The 20,567-nt window shown below is 38.5% G+C and overlaps 1 pseudogene; it reads left to right on the forward strand.

The window, feature by feature from the left end:
* LOC103077921 (calreticulin-like) overlaps positions 1-737 on the forward strand; it is a 33,676-nt pseudogene extending 32,939 nt beyond the window's left edge.
* Positions 738-20,567: the final 19,830 nt, after the last annotated feature.

Here is a 20,567-nt window from a genome sequence, read left to right on the forward strand (position 1 = left end):
GAAAACCTGGTTTCTAATTCTCGTTCTACCACTCACTAACTGTATAGCTTGGGGAACTGATTTAATCAGTCTGAATCTCATATTCCTCATCTAGAAGGTGGGAGCAGTAACACCTCATACATTGCTGTAAGGAATAGAAATAATGTGTGTAGACTGTCTCATACCATGTTTAGCAATACTGTAGGCATTCAGTAGATGTTTGTTGAATCTGAACCAATTTTATTTATGAACAAATTACACACAGACACACAGACACACACACACACACACACACACACACACACACACTTCTCTCCACCCCACACATACTGAAAATTTATAGGTAAGTAAACACCATACCAGAAATCTTTAAGAGTGTGGGAAGATACCAGACATTTCTAAAGTGAGTTAACTTTGTTTATACCATCTGTAAATTATTTTGAAATTCCACACTCTAAACAGGACATAGAGAAGCAATGGAGAGAACTGTACAAAGAAATGGAAAAAAGAAAACAGGAAAAAGAGGCCAAGAAGAAAAAGGAAAAGGAGGAAGAAAGGGAAGAGATGACATCTGGGGAATTGAAGAAGAGGGAAGTGAAGAGGATTCTGCTGAGGACCCAGGAAATTACAGGCAGCTGAAGGAAGGTGATGATGAAAGAGCATTTCTGGGTAAAAATCTAGAAGTCCATGTTGATCAGAGGATGAACTATAACTGGGTAACAAGTGGTTACTACTCAGAGGCAAATGATGTTGCTTAGAAGGAAGAATGTTCATGGTTTGGCAAAGTCTGGGGAGCAAAATTACTTGCTCTCTCTGAACGAACATTGAATTTGGATTTCTATATCCCATCTCCTTTGCTCTGTATGACCTTGGGAAAGTCCCATCACCTCTTGGGGCTTCTCTTTACTTGTCAATGGAAAGGGAGTGATAATTCCCGTTTCATGAGGCTGCTATAAGGATTAAATTAGCTATGTGTGCAAAGTGCCTAATATAAAAAGACAGTCAACAAATACTAGCTATTACTATTTACCATTATCATGGTATTTATAAAATAATTGACAGTTAAAAAGCCTCTGTATAAACCTGAGCCTCACTTTCAACTTATTCCAGTATATCCAGTGATTTTATTTTGTTTAAATATCTGTATTATTTAGTATTTACTGAGCAGTTCTGATAGCTGTATTTGTGGGTGATGATGCTTGATGTTTTCTTCTTGCAGGTGTATCAAGCACTTAAAAACAAAATCAGACTTCCTCCTAACATAAACAAAGATACTTTGTGAAACTCCTTTTGCTTCTCTGCTGTTTTGTGCCGTAATTTTTTTTTTTTTTGCGGTACGCGGGCCTTTCACTGTTGTGGCCTTTCCCGTCACAGAGCACAGGCTCCGGACACACAGGCTCAGCGGCCATGGCTCACGGGCCCAGCTGCTCAACGGCATGTGGGATCTTCCCGGACCGGGGCACGAACCCGCGTCCCCTACATCAGCAGGTGGACTCTCAACCACTGCGCCACCAGGGAAGCCCCGTAATTTTTAATTAATTATTACTTGTTTGCAGGTTTGCTGGTTTTACAGTTATCCTTTCTGTACCATCGGCTCACAATATTATTATATGCATTTACATGGCTCTTTACAGATCACAAAGCACTTTCCTATAAATTTGAGCAACTACTGCAATGTGCTCATTTAATCCTCAGAACAGCCATTGAAGAGGATACCATTATTATCTTCCTTTCACAGATGCAGAAACTGCTAAGAGGAGGCAAGTCACTTGCTCAGGGTCAAATAACCAGTAAGGGGCGGGGCCCGTATCTGAACTCAAGTTTGTCTGGTTCCAAAGATTATCCTTCCCTTGCATTAGGCTGTTTGTTGAATGAGTGAGTAAATATCTATTACGACTGAGTACAGATAGTAGTCAAGTCTCACATGGAAAAAATACCCTTTTAACAAAAATAATCATAAAGTAATTTTCCTCTTTTAAAAATTTTCTCAAAAAATAAACATACAAACAAGTAGCTGCATGAAGTGTGACAGCCTTTTCATAAGAAGCTAATGTGGTTGCCAGGTGTTCAAGGCGACCATGGTTGATCCCTGGCCCTACTTACTTATCAGCTGTATTACCTTAGGCAAGTAATCTAACTTGCCTGTGGGAGTTATTTTGTGTCTCATTTTTCTGTGTCTCATTTTTCACGTTTGCAAACTCAGCTGTGAGTAATTAAATGCTGACTCTTCCTTCCTTTATTTTACTAGGACTACACCAAAAATTAATCCCAGTCTAGCTGGAGAGTCAAGCCCAGACACAATTATCATATGATAGCACAGGGCTACAAATTTAGGTCTGGAACATCATAGGTGCTCAATAAATATTAGTTAAAAGAATGAACAAAACTCTGACTGGTGCTTTCAGGGAAGAGTTCACGAAGGAAGTAACTTTTGAACCAGCTCTTGAAGAATTCATGAGTCTGTCTTTCGGAGGAGGATATGTGTGAACCAAATTTCAGAGTCAAAGAGCAGGGCACCTGTATGACAGGAGTGGGGTGGTGAGGTCAGGGAGAAGCAGCAAGAACTCCTCCTTCCTTCTTTCCCATAGGTTGGAGTCTGCTGTAGTGTCTGGGCCTCACAATCTTTGGAATGTTCTGGTTTGGAAAACTTGCCTTTGCAGGGAGGCAAAACTTTACCTCTTCCCTCTTAGGGTCTTCAGCTGGGCCTTAGAATTTAGTTAACGTAAGACAGATGAACAGGAGAAAAACATACAAATTTATTCAATGTAAGTTTTGTGTGACACGGGAACCCTCATAAGGAAATGAAGACCCAAAGAAGTGGCAAAACCTAAATGCTTTAATACTAGGTTAAACAAAGAGAGGCAATTGTGGAAAAGTAACTAAAACATACAGGGAGGCTAAAGGAAGATAAGAATTATTTTAACAATGTCATTTTGTGTAGAATTCTCTTGCTCTCAGCTTGATGAGTGTTTCTTTTCTCCTGGTATGTGGAGGGCAGCTCCTACATGGGAGCTTTACCTCCTGTATTCAGGAGGAAAGGGGAGATCAAAGTATCCCTTTTGTATCTGCTGTTTTTAAAGTGCCTTTAGCTTAAAATAACCCTTATGCCAAAGTGGCATATTTTGGGGTAGCATATCTTGGCACTCTTCACCTTTATACCTGTTTCTATAACATAAGAGTCTTCTCATGGTGAAAAAGAGCAAGGCTTCAGGTACTGAGTATAAACCCTGTCTTGGGGCTGCAGGGCTGGTGTGTGAGGAATCTATGTTTTAGGGATACCATTGTTTACTACCAATGTCTGCTCTGATTGGTCAGGCATATGTTCTACCAGTTGTTACATATTTTCAAGTATCACCAGATAAAGATATTGATTTTCATGCAGAATTCTGAGGTAGTAGTAAACAATAAAGATCCATTTGAGGGAATTCCCTGGCAGTCCAGTGGTAAGGACTCTGAGCTTTCACTGCTGAGGGCACAGGTTCAATCCCTGGTTGGGGAACTAAGATTCTGCAAGCTGCGCCTGGCGGCCAAAAAAAAAAATCCATTTGAATATATTTTTTAAAGTTGCTGCTTTACCTTTGTTAATTTTTAACCTTAATTTTGATTGATTGTACAAACATTATTTCAGAAATTAATGTAATTTTAACAAGAAAAAATTCATGCATAGTTCCATCCATTCTGCACACAGACTGAAATTTTTGTGTTTCCTGCTAGGACTTGTCTTTTGAATACCACCATTCTGCCACTGAACCATACTCCTCCAGATTGAGTTTTTCTTTTGAACTTCTGTTTGTATGTTTAATTTTCAAAAGTAACAGATGTTCAATGTAAAAAATTTCATATCTACAAACACATTAAGAAAAAAGTAAAAATTTTTAATTATTCCCAAATCCAGAAACATCTGTGCAATATTTATTGTCTTTTCTTCCAGTTTTGTGTTTATTCATTGTTAACTGGTTTGACTTTGGGTTGAAATGATTTAGTTAATCACACTCTTCAGTACATGGCACTTTATCCTCTTTGGTCAGTGATTATCACTTTAAAATTTTATTTGATACTTTTTTTTTCTCTTTTACTGCCTTTCCCTTCCCCACACAAGCAACTAAGTTCTAACTGATGTAAAACATTTTTTTTGCATATGTTCTTACAAAATATGAATTTTTGTTTGCCCTGGGTGTATTTTTAATTTATGTAAATGGTATGGTGTTTAAATCTCATTTTGTTTCCTCATATTTTTCACTATGCACTGTTTTAAAAATGCATTCATGTTAGAAATAGACAATGTGAAAAGACCAAACACTTGTAGTTAAATTTAATTTGTAATTTAAAAAAAACCTCCCATCAAACAAAAATCAGAACAGAATGGCTTCACAGGGAAATTCTACCAAACATATAAAGAAGAGCTAATATTTATCCTTCTCAAGCTCTTCCAAAAAGTTGAAGAGGCTGGAACACTCCCAAATTCATTCTACAAGGCCACCATTAACCTGATACCAAAACCAGACAAAGACACTACAAAAAAAGAAAATTACAGGCCAACATCTCTGATGAATATAGATGCAAAAATCCTTAATAAAATATTAGCAAACCAAATTCAACAATATATAAAAAGGATCATACACCATGATCAAGTGGGATTTATTCCAAGGATACAAGGATGGTTCAATATCAATCAGTGTGATATAATTCATTAACAAAAGGAAGGATAAAAATCACATGATCATCTCAATAGACACAGAAAAAGCATTTGACAAAATTCAGCATCCATTCATGATAAAGACTACCATCAAAGTAGGTATAGAGGTATAGAGGTATAGAGGGAATATATATCAACATAATAAAGGCCATGTATGATAAGCCCATAGCTAACATATTAATGGTGAAAAGCTGAAAGCATTTCCTCTAAGATCAGGAACTAGACAAGGATGCCTACTCTTGCCACTTCCATTTAACAGAGTATTGGAAGTCCTAGCCATAGCAATCAGAAAAGAAAAATAAATAAAAGGCATTCAAATTGGAAGGGAAGAAGAAAAACTGTCACTATTTGCAGATGACATGACACTATGTGTATAGAAAACCCTAAATCCCCACCAAAAAACTATTAGAACTAATAAATGAATTAAGTAAAGTGGCAGGATACAAGACTAATGTACAGAAATCTGTTGCTTTTCTATACACTAATAATGAACTATCAGAAAGAGAAAGCAAGAAAACAATTACATTTAAAACAGTATCAAAAAGAATAAAATACCTAGGAATAAACTTAACCAAGGAGATGAAAGACCTATACTCTGGAACTATAAAATCTTGATGAAGGAAATTAATGATGACACAAAGAAATAGAAAATACTCTGTTTTCATGGATTGGAAGAATTAAATATTGTTAAAATGTTCACACTGTTCAAAGAAATCTACAGATTTAGTGCAATCCCTATCAAAATACCCATGATATTTTTCACAGAACTATAACAATCCTAAAATTTATATGGAACCACAAAAGACCCCGAATAGCCAAAGGAATCTTGAGAAAAAAGAACAAAGCTGGAGGTTTCATGCTCCCTGACTTCAGACTATACTACAAAGCTACAGTAATGAAAACAACATGGTACTGGCAAAAAACAAAACAAAACAAAACAGACAGACATATAGACCAGTGGAACAGAATAGAGATCCCAAAAATAAACCTACACATTTATGATCAATGAGTTTACAACAAAGGAGGAAAGAATATATAATGGAGAAAAGACAGTCTCTTCAATAAGTGGTGCTGGGAAAACTGGACAGCTACATGTAAAAGAACAAAATTAGGGCATTTTCTCACACCATATACAAAAATAAACTCAAAATGGATTAAAGACTTTAATGTGAGACCAGAAACTGTAAAACTCCTAGAAGAGAACATGAGCAGAACACTCTTTGACATTAATCATAGCAATATTTTTTGGATCTGTCTCCCAAGGCAAAAGAAACAAAACCAAAAATAAACAAATGGGACCTAATTAAACTTAAAAGCTTTTGCACAGCAAAGGAAACCATTGACAAAGTGGAAGGCAACCTACTGAATGGGAGAAAATATTTGCAAATAATATGACTTATAAGGGGTTAATGTCCACAATGTATAAACAGCTTATACAACTTAATATCAAAAAAACAATCAAGTCGATTAAAAAATGGGCAGAAAAACTAAATAGACATTTTTCCAAAGACATACAGATTCTAACAAGCACACGAAAAGATGCTCAACATTGCTAATTATTAGACAAATGCACATCAAAACCACAAATGATATCACCTCACACCTGTCAGGATGACTATCATCAAAAAGAGCACAAATAACAAATGTTGGCAAGGATGTGGAGAAAAGGGAACCCTAGTATACTGTTAGCGGGAATGTAAATTGGTGTAGCCACTTTGGAAAACAGTATGGACAGTCCTCAAAAAACTAAAAGTAGAACTCCATATGACCCATCAATTCCACTCCTGAGTATATATCTGAAGAAAATGAAAACACTAATTCAAAAAGATACATGCACCCCAACATTCACAGCAGCATTATTTATAATAGCCAAGACATGGAAGGAAACTAAGTGTCCATCAACAAATAAATGGATAAAGAAGATGTGATATAGCTATTATTTTGTAATAAGTTTAAATGGAGTATAATGTATAAAAATATTGAATCACTATGTTGTACACCTGAAACTATTAAAATATTGTAAACCAACTATATGTCAGTAAAAAATAAAATGCATTCTTGTTGCTGTGTGTATATCTAATCCATTTCTGATGATAACTGCATAATATTTAATTACACAACATTTACCACATTTTAGCTGTCTACTCTCCCAGTGACAGACAACCAGGTTGTCTTCAAGTCTCCACCATCATAAATTACACAGCAATGAATATGTTTCTGTGTCTGCATAAGAATTTCTTTGGGGTATATCTCAGGAGTGCAACTGTGGGCTCATAGAATATGAGTTCTTGATTTGCATAATTTATGTCAGATTGCTTTCCACAAGGCTATACCAGTCCATACTCCCACCACCACGTATAAGGGTTTCAGCATCCCCACAACCCGACCAGCTGGCATTATCAATATTTTATAGTTTAATAGATGTAAAATGATAGTACATTGCTGTTTTAATTAATATTTCACTGATATTTTTGAGCATCTCTTCATATGTCTTGATTTGGGGATTTCCTCTACGTTCATGTTTTTTGCTTATTTTCTTTCTAGGGGTTGCTACCCTCTTACTTATTTGCAAGTATTTTGTGTATTAAATATTTCATATATCTTTTCTCATTCTCTCATCTAGTTACTTTGTCTACAGTGTCTTTTGGTAAATAGAAATCTTTATTATTCATCAATATTATTGTCTTATAGTTTGTGCTTTTTATAATAGGTTTTGCTTTTCCATTTTCCTGTCACAAACTGTAATAGTTTCCTATGTTTTTCTTTTATAATTTTATTTTTCACATTTATTATATCTTTAATCCTCCTCAAGCCAGTCTTGTATGAGGTATAGAATTGATGAAATATGGTAATTATACTTTAAGCCTTGATATATTAGTTTCTGAGTGGGGGATATTAAATCTTCTACTACAATTATGCTTCTATTTCTCCCTGAAGTTGTCTATATTTTAAGACTGTATAATTAGGTGCATCTATGTGTTTTACCTATTACATTTATGTGCTTGCTTCTTTTATGAATATGTAACGACTTTTTATCACTTCTTATCCTTTGAGATTAAAATTCCTTTTTGACAGATACTATGGTCACAACCCAGTTCATATTTTCCTGGTGTATCTTTTTTTTTTTTTAACATCTTTATTGGGGTATAATTGCTTTACAATGGTGTGTGTTAGTTTCTGCTTTATAACAAAGTGAATCGGTTATACATATACATATGTTCCCATATCTCTTCCCTCTTGCGTCTCCCTCCCTCCCACCCTCCCTATCCCACCCCTCCAGGCGGTCACGAAGCACTGAGCTGATACCCGTGTGCTATGCGGCTGCTTCCCACTAGCTATCTACCTTACGTTTGATAGTGTACTGGTGTATCTTTTTTCATCTTTTTATTTTTAGTCTTTCCATCTCCTTATGTTTTAAGTGTGTCTTTGATAGCCAATTTACTGTTGGATATATTTTTAAAAAATCCAATTAGTGAGATTAATTTTTTGCATTTAACATAATTGCTATAAATCAAGAGTTAATCCTACCATCCATGTGCTACACACTTTTTTTTAAACTCCATTTCTACTTTTTTTTTGAAGTATAGTTAATTTACAATGTTGTATTAGTTTCTGATGTACAACAAAGTGATTCAGTTATACATATATACCTGTATATTCTTTTTCATATTCTTTTCCATTATAATTTATTACAAGATATTGAATATAGTTCCCTGTGCTATACAGTAGGAACTTGTTTATCTATTTTGTATTATAGTAATTTGTATCTGCTAATCCCAAACTCCTAATTTATCCCTCCCCGCTGCTATCCCCTTTGGTAACCACAAGTTTGTTTTCTATATCTGCGAGTCTGTTTCTGTTTTGTAAATAAGTTCCATTTGTATCATATTTTGGATTCCACATATAAATGATATCACATGATATTTGTCTTTGTCTGTCAGACTTACTTCACTTAGCATAGTAATCTCTAAGTCCATCCACGTTGCTGCAAATGGCAGTATTTCATTCTTTCTATGGCTGAGTAGTATTCCACTATATATATACATATATATATATATATATATATATATAAAACATCTTCTTTATTCATCTGTTGATGGACAATTTAGGTTGCTTACATGTCTTGGCTATTGTAATTTGTGCTGCTATGAACACTGGGGTTCATATGTCTTTTTGAATTAGAGTTTTCTCTGAATATATGCCCAGAAGTGGGATTGCTGGATCATATGGTAACTCTATTTTTGGTTTTTTAAGGAACCTCCATACTGTTCTCCATAGTGGCTGTACCACTATACATCCCACCAACAGTATACGATGGTTCCCTTTTCACCACACCTCCAGCATTTACTATTTGTAGACTTCTTGATGATGGCCATTCTGACCAGTGTGAGATGATACCTCATTGTAGTTTTGATTTGCATTTCTCTAACAGTTAGCAATGTTGAGCACCTTTTCATGTGCTTATTAGCCATCTGTATGTCTTCTTTGCAGAAATGTCTGTTTTGGTCTTCTGCCCATTAAACTTCTGCAGGTTTAAAATTCATACATAGGGCTTCCCTGGTGGTGCAGTGGTTGAGAATCTGCCTGCCGATGCAGGGGACACGAGTTCGTGCCCCAGTCTGGGAAGATCCCACATGCTGTGGAGCGGCTAGGCCCATGAGCCATGGCCGCTGAGCCTGCGCGTCTGGAGCCTGTGCTCCGCAACGGGAGAGGCCACGACAGTGAGAGGCCTGCGTACCGCAAAAAAAAATAAAAAATAAATAAAAATTAAAAAATTCATACATAATATTTTTTCTTGTGGTGGTAGCCATTCACTTCAGAATCACACCCATAGATTTAAGAGAGTTCCTCCATCTCAACGGTTTGAACAAAAACCCAAACAAAAGTTCTAAGGGTGATGCTCAAAGATCTGATGCATCATGTGCGCATGTTGATCCAATCACTGTTGCTGAAGTAGAAAGTGTTTGATCTCCAAAGGAAACACAAGGTACTGTTCTCAAAAGAAGGAGGAATGAAGGCCCAGAGACCATAAAACAATATATGTCCACTTCTTCATACTAAATCAACTTTTTAAAAACCTCAGTTTCTTTATCTGTGAAATGGCAATGATAATACCTCTCTCAAAGGGGTGATATGAGGAGCAAACTGGGTAATAGATATGAATGTCCCTTGTGAATCATACAGTGCTGTACAAAGATTAGTTATTCTTGCTCTTGCATTCCTCACATGGTATCATTTGTTTAGATATTGGTATTTATCTGTATTGCTACATGGGGAACTACCATCCTAGCCAACATTCTCCCTAAATTGTGCTGATGTCTGTAGAACTGATTTTCCTTTTCTGAGAATAATGAATGTACAAGATGTCAGGATAATGTTTGACCTGGTAGTCAGTTTCCACCCAAATGATCCTGAAGTTGCAGGGCAGGGTAACTCACTAGTAGACTTGCCAGACTGCACACAGCTGAAAGCTTGTTGCAATGGTGCCAAACTGGGCTCCAGTTCCCTCTCTACCTCAGATTATATTTGTGACCTTACCCAGGTCACTTTAACTCTCTGAGCCTGAAAAATGGAGGTCATAAGAAGACCCACCACTTAAAGTTGTGGTAGGATTACAGAAGATTATAATGTAAAATGCTCTGGCCTTGGAGAAAGTCTTATGCTTGTCAGACACAGATTCAAATCTTTATACTGAATGCTTACCAATTTCCACTCTGCTACATTATGGCTAGGTTGAGTGCAGGTTCTTTCTCATCTCTGAAGTACATTGAATTTCTCTGTTTCCTTAGAGAATAACTGTTGTCCCTCTCAAAGCTCTTTGTCTTTATAATTTGGATCAGGAATACTTGCCAGCAGGATAAAGTCTCCCAGGAGATCCTGTTCTTTATGGACAACTGAAGTTGATAATTCTGCTTTTCACATATGAAAATTTAGATTCAGACTAAACTGAAAGATAGTAACATAGCTGCTATGTTTATTGGAATAGGTTATGATTGCTCATAAACCTATAATAATCCCATGAATTAGGTACTAATATCATTTTACTGATAAAGAAATAGAAGGTCACATAAATTAGGTAACTTGACCAAGGTGACACAGTTGATAAGGAGAAGGTAAACAGTCTAGTGTAATGTAAGGAGGATGGACTTTAGAGTTAGAAAGACCTAAATTAGGGTCCTGGCACCGCCATTTACTAGATCTTGATCTTTGGCCCAGGGACCAAACCCCTTAAATCTCAGTTTGCTCACCTGTAAAGTGGGGATTATAATAATATCGACCTCACCTGAATGTTGTGAGGTTGAACTGAGAGAGTATATGTAATGCAGCGTACCTGGCACATGGTAAGCGCTCCATAAATCTTTAGGCACTGCTTGATAAGTGTCCTGGGAGCCCAGAACCCATAGAGCTCACCCACAGTGTGGCCTTAGGGGGAACTTGAATCATCATCAAGCTCCTTTAAAACATTTCACTGGACATTCAAATGGTTGGCCTGACAATCCTTTGGGCTATGATTCAAGATGAAAGTCCCAGAAAGGAAATGAAGCAGCAATGTGCAGACCACCCCCACCCACACCCTGCCCAGCACAGCTGTTTGGACCAGGACTGGGAGTCTGCCCCAAAGGCAAGCAAGCAACCAGCAACCTACAAATGTGGACTGGCTTCTAATAAATGAGTTGGACAAATCAATATTTCTCTCCCAGGGGTCTGACTTGGGAAACATGAAGTGACTGAGGCAATTAACAGCAATAAAAACGATAACTAATTAAACTATGACATTGAGTAAGGATATGTGTGGGAGGAGATAGAGCCTGGACTGTCTCTCTCACAAACCAAAGTGATGAGGAAGCAGAAAGTATGAGTAAACAGAAGCTATTAAGTAGAAAAAGATATGTTTATTCAACAAATATTTCTAGAGCCCCTTCTATGAACTAGTCACTGTGCTAGGCTCTGAATATACAAAAGTGACTAAGACACAGCCTCTGCCTTCACAACACTTAATTTTAGTAGGGAAGAGAGACAAAACAAGTAAACAAACAAATAATTACAAATTGTTTTAAGGGCTAAAAAAGAAAACAAGTATGGGGCTTAGATAGAACATACCAGGAAAGGAGCTACTTAAGAAATAGCATGGTGAGGGAAATTCTCTCAGAACAGATCATTAAAGTGAGACCTCTAGAATGAGAAGGAGCCAGAGAGAAGAGTATTTGAGGCAGGGGTTGTGGAATGCCTGCCAGTAAGAAAGGGCTTATTATGTACAAGGAAGCTGGGAAACAACAACAAAACAAAACAAGCCAGGTTGCTGGAGGGAAGTGAAGGAAAGGGAAGCAGCCAGCAGCCTGGCGGGGTAAGCAGGAAGCATGTCACAGGACCAGCAGGCCTTGGAATGGAGTTGGGTATTTAGTCCCTGTGTAGAGAGAGGCCATGAAAGCATTTGAGGTTGGGTAGTAACATGATCCAGTATAAAGTAGTAGATAAGTGCAAAGGCTAAAGATTCATTCTGGGTCCAAGCCTAAGTTCTACCATTTACCAGCTGTGTGATCTTGGGCAGTACTTAACCTCTCTGTGCTCCAGTTTCCTTTTCTATAAAATTGAGGTAAATTGGTTTTTACCTCATGGAGTGGTTTTAAAGACTAAATACATATAAAGTGCTTGCAGCAAGTCCTGGCACATAATAAACACCTCATAAATGCAAGCTTGTACTGTTATTTTGTTGTTAAAAGGGTCATGGTAGCTACTAAATGGGGAATGAATGTGTGGGAGATAAAAGAGAGGCCAGTTATGAGGCAGATGAGGAGTCTGGGTGAGAGATGATGAGTGACGGGGTGGTAGTAGAGACCGAGAAAAATGGACTCATTTTACATATTTTTGAAGGTAAAATTTTCATATATCGCAGATAGATTGGACATTGTGGTCAAGGAATATAGAGAAATCAAGAATGACTCCTAGGTTTCTGGCTACAGCAACCTGATAGAACTGATATTTACTGCAAGGGAGGAGCCTGGGGGGAGCAGGTTTGGCTGGGAAATGAGAAGTTCTATTTTAGACCTGTTACACTGAAGATGTCAGTGAGACATCCACGCAGATGTCAGTTAGGCAGTTCATTATAAGTTTGGAAACCAGAGGAAAGGTCTGGGATGAAGATATCAATTTAGATGTCATTAGCATAATCAGCATTTGAAGGCTTAGAAATGGCTGAGGTTGGCTAGGATGAGAGTACAAAGAAGGAAGTGAAGGGAGCAAGGAGGCCTGAGGAATAACATATTTTAGGGTGGTTGAATAGACAAGGATAATGAGGAGAGGCCTGTGAAGAGAGAGTAAAACCAGAAGACTAGGGGAACAAAAACCAAGAGAGGAGAATGTTTCAAGACTATTGGAGAGATTTGCTTAGAGTGTGGAAAGGTCCAATAAGATAAGGATAGAAAAATATTAGTCACTGATGACTTTGACAAGAGCAGTTTCAGTGAAGTGTGTGTGTCGGGGGGTCACACTTCAAATAGCATCCAACAGGTTGAAAAATTAACTGGAGGTGCTCTTGCTTTGACAGCACGTATAGTAAAACTGGAACAATACAGAGAAAATTGGCATGACTCCTACATACAGATGACACACAGATTCGTGAAGTGCTACATATGTTTTGGGTATGGATCTGACTTTTGGACAATGTTAGCTTTTACGTATTCAAAAAAGAAAATTGGGCCTTCCCTGGTGGCGCAGTGGTTGAGAGTCTGCCTGCCGATGCAGGGAACACGAGTTCGTGCCCCGGTCCGGGAAGATCCCACATGCCGCGGAGTGGCTGGGCCCATGAGCCATGGCCACTGATCCTGCACGTCCGGAGCCCGTGCTCCGCAACGGGAGAGGCCACAACAGTGAGAGGCCCGTGTACTGCAACTAACTATATTTAAATAAGTAATATAACCATTCTGAAGGAAAATAAAAAACGGATCCGGATTACTTTTGAACACAGTACTTTGACTATATTCCCTTAGTCTAAAAACAAAACAAAAATGCAAACAAATACTGAACACTATTTAATAGATTGTTTTCAGGGACTTCCCTGGCGGCGCAGTGGTTAAGAATCCGCCTGCCAATGCAGGGGACACAGGTCTGAGCCCTGGTCCAGGAAGATCCCACATGCCACGGAGCAGGTAAGCCCGTGAGCCACAACTACTGAGACTGTGTGCCACAACTACTGAAGCCCGTGCACCTAGAACCCGCGCCCCGCAAGAAGAGAAGCCACCGCAGTGAGAAACCCATGCACCGCAACAAAGAGTAGCCCCTGCTCGCTGCAACTAGAGAAAGCCCGCATGCAGCAACGAAGACCCAACGCAGCCAAAAATAAATAAATAAATAAATAAATAAATAAATAAATAATAATAAAAAAATTGTTTTCTTTAGTGGAATGGATATAGCAATTCTGAAACTATTTCGTGTATATCATAACACTGAACAAATGAAAATAAGACGTTGATGCCGTTGAGAGCCAGAGTTCTCACTGTGGGAAAAGGAAAATGCAAATCAGGAATTGGAGAAAGAACCCTGTGGTGTTGAACTGGAATTAGAGGTACCAGTACTGAATTCATGATTAAAACTAGTTGAACTATATATTAAGCTGCATTTCCTCCTTGGCTCTGTTTACTTAAAGGGCCTAGAAGCAGTTACTCCCCAGTAGCAATGGATATATCTGGTGCCCAGATCTCGGCTTCTAAATACCATTCCCCACCTAAAGGGGTGCTCTTTTGGAGAGAGGGATGATTTCCAAGTCTAGACAGGGAAAATACAAGATGAACTTGGAACATGGTATTATACCAGAAAGCAAGGAAATGCTAAAAAAAAATGAGCATGTGTCAAAAGGACACAGAAGCCAGCTTAAGGGAGGTCTCAATGGCCAAATCTAGGACAAGTTGAACAATAAAATGAATAATGGCAATAATGGATTATAACCTATTAAATAAAATAAGAATCCATGAGTTTTTTTTTTTACTGGTGATAATAAACAAATATATAGATAAATAAGAGAGAAGGGAAAGATCTTGCTTACAGTAGAATGCTAAGTAAAGGAATGTAGATGGACTAATGGAGTTATAGAATCACCATCTTCTTTTTTTGGCTGCAAGGCTTGTGGGACCTTAGTTCCGTGACCAGAGATTGAACCCAGCCCACAGCAGTGAAAGCACATAGTCCTAACCACCGGACCACCAGGGAATTCCCTAGAATCACCATTTTGCAACTATCATAGTAATTGATTCAGGCAAGAATTATCGGTGAATGTGGAAACCTTTGGGCAGAAGTTTTGACAAGGAACAGGATATTTACATAGTCTCAGCGTACTTCTCCACAGATTACTCATTATTTACATAGGAAAAAAATAATAACTTTACAGTGAAGACCTAGCAGATACCACCTAACCAACTGATCAAAATGAATACGATCAATAATGGGACCAGGTAACACCATATTTCTCCTCATGTGACACACCATCCCATAGGTAGTATTCCTGCCCACTCCAAAAAAAGAAAAATATAAATCTCATCATAAGGAAATAGGACACAAACCCAAATAGAGGGAAATTCTATAAAACAATGGCCTGTACTTAAAAAAAAGTCAGTATCATGAATAACAATCTATTTTAGATTAGAAGAAACTAAAGAGTCATGACAGTTAAATGCAATGCATGATTAGGGATCAAGCACTGGATCAGACCTTGTATAGGATGGAAAACTGTTATATAGGATATTATCAGGCCAATAAGTGAACTTTGAATGTGGACTATAAATAAGGATTATATCAGTGATAAAGTTCTTGAATGTAATCTTCATACTAGGGGTGGGGGTGGGAAGAGGGGTGTATAGGTATGTAAGAGAATGTCTTTGTTCTTAGAAAATACACACTGAAGTATTTAGGGTATTAGGGGTAAAGGCTACAATTCAAATGGTTCAGAACTACCCCCGACCACACACACATACAGCTATATATTTATATGTGCATGTGTACACATATACACACACACAGATAAAGAGACTGTGGCAAAATACTAACTTTTGGTGCCTCTGGATAAAGAGTATATGGGAATTCTTTGTAATATTTTTACAACTCTTCTGAAAGTTAGGAATTATTTTAGAGTAAAAAGTTTAAAAATAAATTGGAGATGAGTAAGTAGAAACAGTATGTAGATAACCCTTTTGAGAAATTTGGCTGTGAAGGGGAGCAGAGAAGTAGACCCAGAGTCAGGGTTGTAAAATATATCTTCAAAGACGGGAGAAACTAGAATAGGTTTGCATGGTGATGAGAACAATGATGGGCCTCAGTTCCTCCTTTTTAAGAAGAGAGATTTGATGATATACCCTTTCCTCAGGCCCTCTAAGACTCTCCTACCTTTAGATAATGTGAGCTCCTCTGAAAACACATTTTATTCCTTAAACTTCAACCAGGAAAAGACATTTGGGCCACCACTGGAGGGCAGTACAAAATGATGCTGCATGTCATTGTGGTGGTTTTATTGTTTCAGCTGCTGGAACAAAACAAAGCCCTTTACATGATTTTCTCTCAAATGTGTTACATGAAATAAACCTCCTTCTAAGGCACAACTTTTTTTTTTAAAACATCTTTATTGGAGTATAATTGCTTTACAATGGTGTGTTAGTTTCTGCTGTATAACAAAGTGAATCAGTTGTATGTATACAAATATCCCCATATCCCCTCCCTCCTGCGTCTTCCTCCCACCTTCCCACCCTCCCTGTCCCACCCCTCTAGATGGTCACAAAGCACCGAGCTGATCTTCCTGTGCTATGCAGCTGCTTTCCACTAGCTATCTCTTTTACATTTTTTAGTGTATATATGTCCATGCCACTCTCTCACTTCGTCCAGCTTACCCATTCCCCTCCCCGTGTCCTCAAGTCCATTCTCTACGTCTGTAACGCACAACTTTTCGCAAATGTTTTACAGAAGAAAAGCCCAACATAATTCATAACAGGAGTTTGGCAGGCGGGGTGATGTGGTGAGAGGGTCTCATGCTTGGAAAAATGCCTGTCACATGAGTTTAATAAAGAATAAACGATAACAGAAAATTTAGAGCATGTCACAGTTGGAAGGGACCCTAGAGAAGGATGACTGAAGCCCCCTTTTTAAAGATAGCACCTTGGGTCCAGAGGAGTGGAAGGACTTGGCCAAAGCTACAATGACAAGAGAAGGTAATGGTTTCAACATTTATCTGGTTAGTCTGTGAAGACAGAGGTTGTGATATCTTCAAATGACATCATGAATATAGCTTGCAAAGAGACTGACCCCATCATTGATATCGATACTGAGTTCCTGAAAAAATTGTGACACCTCAGTTGCGAGACCGTGTCCCTTCCATCTTCCTCAACCTTGGGAGAATATGACTATTTGCCTTCCACTCTTATCTGCTGCAACTGGTCCTAATGCTCTGAACAGCATAATTCTGATCATATCCAGCCTATTTCCCATACCTTTCTCACAGGAGCTTCAGACCCATAAGGGATCACATGTCAGGCTTTCCTACCAACACTGGGGGGTGGAGTGGAAGGCTATTGGAAAGAAAGTGAATGGGCATGTGGCAGTCCATTGTTTGGAAAGAAACAGCCGTATCAGTGCATTCAAGGGGAAGTGATCTTAAAAGGACAATCAGAAAATCCTAGTGAAATGTAAAAACTCTAAATATGACCTAAGTACATAAAGTAAAGAAAGACTTTAGACTGACCAAAATACAGAAAGCAATATGACTTCATATCACACTAATAAGTAGACTCAATTACATAGAAAGCCCCTAATGTCACTATTACCTACATAAAATGTTCAGGCATTAGCCTGGCCTTTTAGCTCCCACCCCATGCTCCAGCCATTGTTTCCTGAACACTCGTTGCCATGGTACAACTGCTATGATATATCAGGCTATGCTCTATACTTGCTCCATTTTGAGGCTCATCTCAAATGCCACCTTCTTTGCCTGCATTCCTTTATCTGACCCTCACACTTACTTGAAGATTCTTTTTGGCTACAGCCATTGCATGTGCCTGTCTTTAGTATTCATTTCATTCTGCCTTGTCTTCCCCACTACATAGTGAGCACTTTGAGGTCTTACTACTACTATTTTTTTTTAATTTATTTATTTTATTTGTTTACTTTTGGCTGCTTTGGCTCTTTGTTGCTGTGTGTGGCTTTCTCTAGTTGCGGCGAGTGGGGGCTACTCTTCGTTGTGGTGGACGGGCTTCTTATTGCGGTGGCTTCTATTGTTGCAGAACATGGGCTCTAGGCATGTGGGCTTCAGTAATTGTGGCACGTGGGCTCAGTAGTTGTGGCTCACAGGATCTAGAGGACAGGCTCAGTAGTTGTGGCGCACAGGCTTAGTTGCTCCGTGACATGTGGGATCTTCCCGGACCAGGGCTCGAGCCCGTGTCCCCTGAATTGGCAGGCAGATTCTTAATCACTGTGCCACCAGGGAAGCCCTACTACTATTATTTTAGGGATTGTTTCCATTCACTAATAATCTACCAATAATCTTTCTTATCTTTCTATACTTCTCGTGTCTTTCCAGATCACTCACTCCAACAGTTCTTTGGTTCCCCCCTTGGCCCTACAATCTAGTGATCCTAACACCTATTCACCATTCCTTACCCATTTCAGGTCCTCTCACTTCTCTTTTTATCCACTTTACTTCCAAGGTCCAATGTTATCATCATTCCCTTGATATGAACTCTCTTCTCCTGCCCCATCTTGCTTTGTTATTTTGCTTCACAAAATCCCTACCCTGGACAATCTAACACTTCACTTACTCTCCACCTTTGGGAAAGTGGATGAAGAAAAACCCACAACTGTATCAACTGGACTCTTAAAATTCATCACCACTAACCTCACGTGGGCCGTTAGTGCTATCTGGGAATCATTTTATTTTAAAAGTCCATCCACTTTCCCTAAATGATTATTTCATACCTTTTCTTTCCTCAAACTTCCGACATCTTCCGCTTTCTTTTCCCTCTCAGCAGATAGCTCACCCACCTGCATCCATGCCTGCATACCCAGTCCTCTCTTCGGTACTCTAAAAATCAATCCTTTCCCCTCTGCTCCAGCAATCCTCTCTCTTACCTACATAATTAATACTTCACTTTCCAAAGGATCATCACATCAGCTTAGAAAAGTGCTATGTTATTTCTTACCTTAAAAAACAAAATCTCTCCTGACTCCATATCCCCTTCTAGCTACCACACTTGCATCTGCTGTTCTTTTTACCTTGATGGCCACCCATCCTAGATATACTCTTGGTTACTCTCTTACTTTAAGTCTTTTCTCAAATGTTTCCTTATCCATGAGGACTTTTCTGACCACCCTTAGTAGACTCTCAACCTCTCCCATATAAGCTCATATAAGCTCCCATCTATCTTTCTTCCTTCCCTAATATATTTTTCTCCTATCAACTTATGATTATATATATACATATTCATATGTATGTGTATATATGTATACAACCATAAGTAAATAAGGAGAAAATATATGACTTATATATTATATTTATAAATATATATTATTTATTTATTTATAATTTTATATATAGTTTATATAATTGTCACTCTTCCCTCATTGAAATATAAGCCACATGAAGGCAGAGTTTTGTTTGTTTTGTTTACCGTTGTATCCTCAGTACCTAGAACAGTGCCTAGCACATAGTAGACTCAATAACTATTTTTAAAATAAATGAACAAATCCTCATGATAACCCTACAATGTAGATCTATTTTTATCTCCTCCATTTTATAAATGAGGAAACTGAGGTTCAGATAGGTTAAGGAACTAACCTTAAATCACACAACTCATAAGTGGCAGAGCTGAGGTTGGAATTAAGGTGTGTTTTCCTTTAAAGCCCGCAACTTTAACCACTGTGGTATACTGCCTTCTCTATATCCCTGCAATCAATCTTCTTAAGTCTATCACCACTGCCTCTGCCTCTCTCCAATAACTCTTACCAGGATCTCTAAAGCCTCCATCCTTGACCCCACTGCTCCATCCTTTTTTTTGTTTATTTATTTATTTTTGGCTTCGTCGGGTCTTAGTTGCAGCACGCAGGATATCTTCGTTGAGGCATGTGGGATCTTTTGTTGAGGTGCGAGGGCTCTTTGTTGTGGTGCCCGGGCTTCTCTCTAGTTGTGGCGCGCAGGCTCCAGGTCACATGGGCTCTGTAATTTGCAGCACATGGGCTCTAGTCGGGGAGCACAAGCTCAGTAATTGTGGCGCATGGGCTTAGTTGCCCCAAGGCATGTGGGATCTTAGTTTCCTGACAGGGATCGAACCAGGGGATCGTCCACTGCACTGTAAGGCGGATTCTTTACCACTGGACCACCAGGGAAGCCCCTCACTGTTCCATCCTTTACACAGAGACACAGTGACGTGTGTGTGTGTGTGTGTGTGTGTGTGTGTGTGTGTGTGTGTACAGTTAAGTGGTCTTTACTGTACTTGCAGAGTTGCACAACCATACCATTATCTAATTACAGGACATTTTCGTCACTCCAAAAAGAAACCCTGTACCCATTAGCAGTCACTCTCCTTTTCCCCTTCCCCCAGCTCCTGGCAACTGCTAATCTACTTTCTGTCTCCATGGATTTGCCTCTTTTGGACATTTCATAGAAATGGAATCATACAATATGCAGTTTTTGTGTCTGGCTTCTTTCCCTTCCTTCAGTGTTCACCCATGTTGCAGCATGTATCAGTAGTTCATTCTTTTTTATTGCCGAATAATAATACTCCATTGTATGGTTATACCACATGTATTTATCTATTCATCAGTGATGAACATTTGGGTTGTTTCCATCTTCGGCTATTATGAATAATGCCACTAGGAACATTCATATACAAGTTTTTATGTGACTACATTTTTAATTATGTTT

Source organism: Lipotes vexillifer, unplaced genomic scaffold, assembly GCF_000442215.2.
Source record: "Lipotes vexillifer unplaced genomic scaffold, Lipotes_vexillifer_v1.1 scaffold525, whole genome shotgun sequence".
Lineage (NCBI taxonomy): Eukaryota > Metazoa > Chordata > Mammalia > Artiodactyla > Lipotidae > Lipotes > Lipotes vexillifer.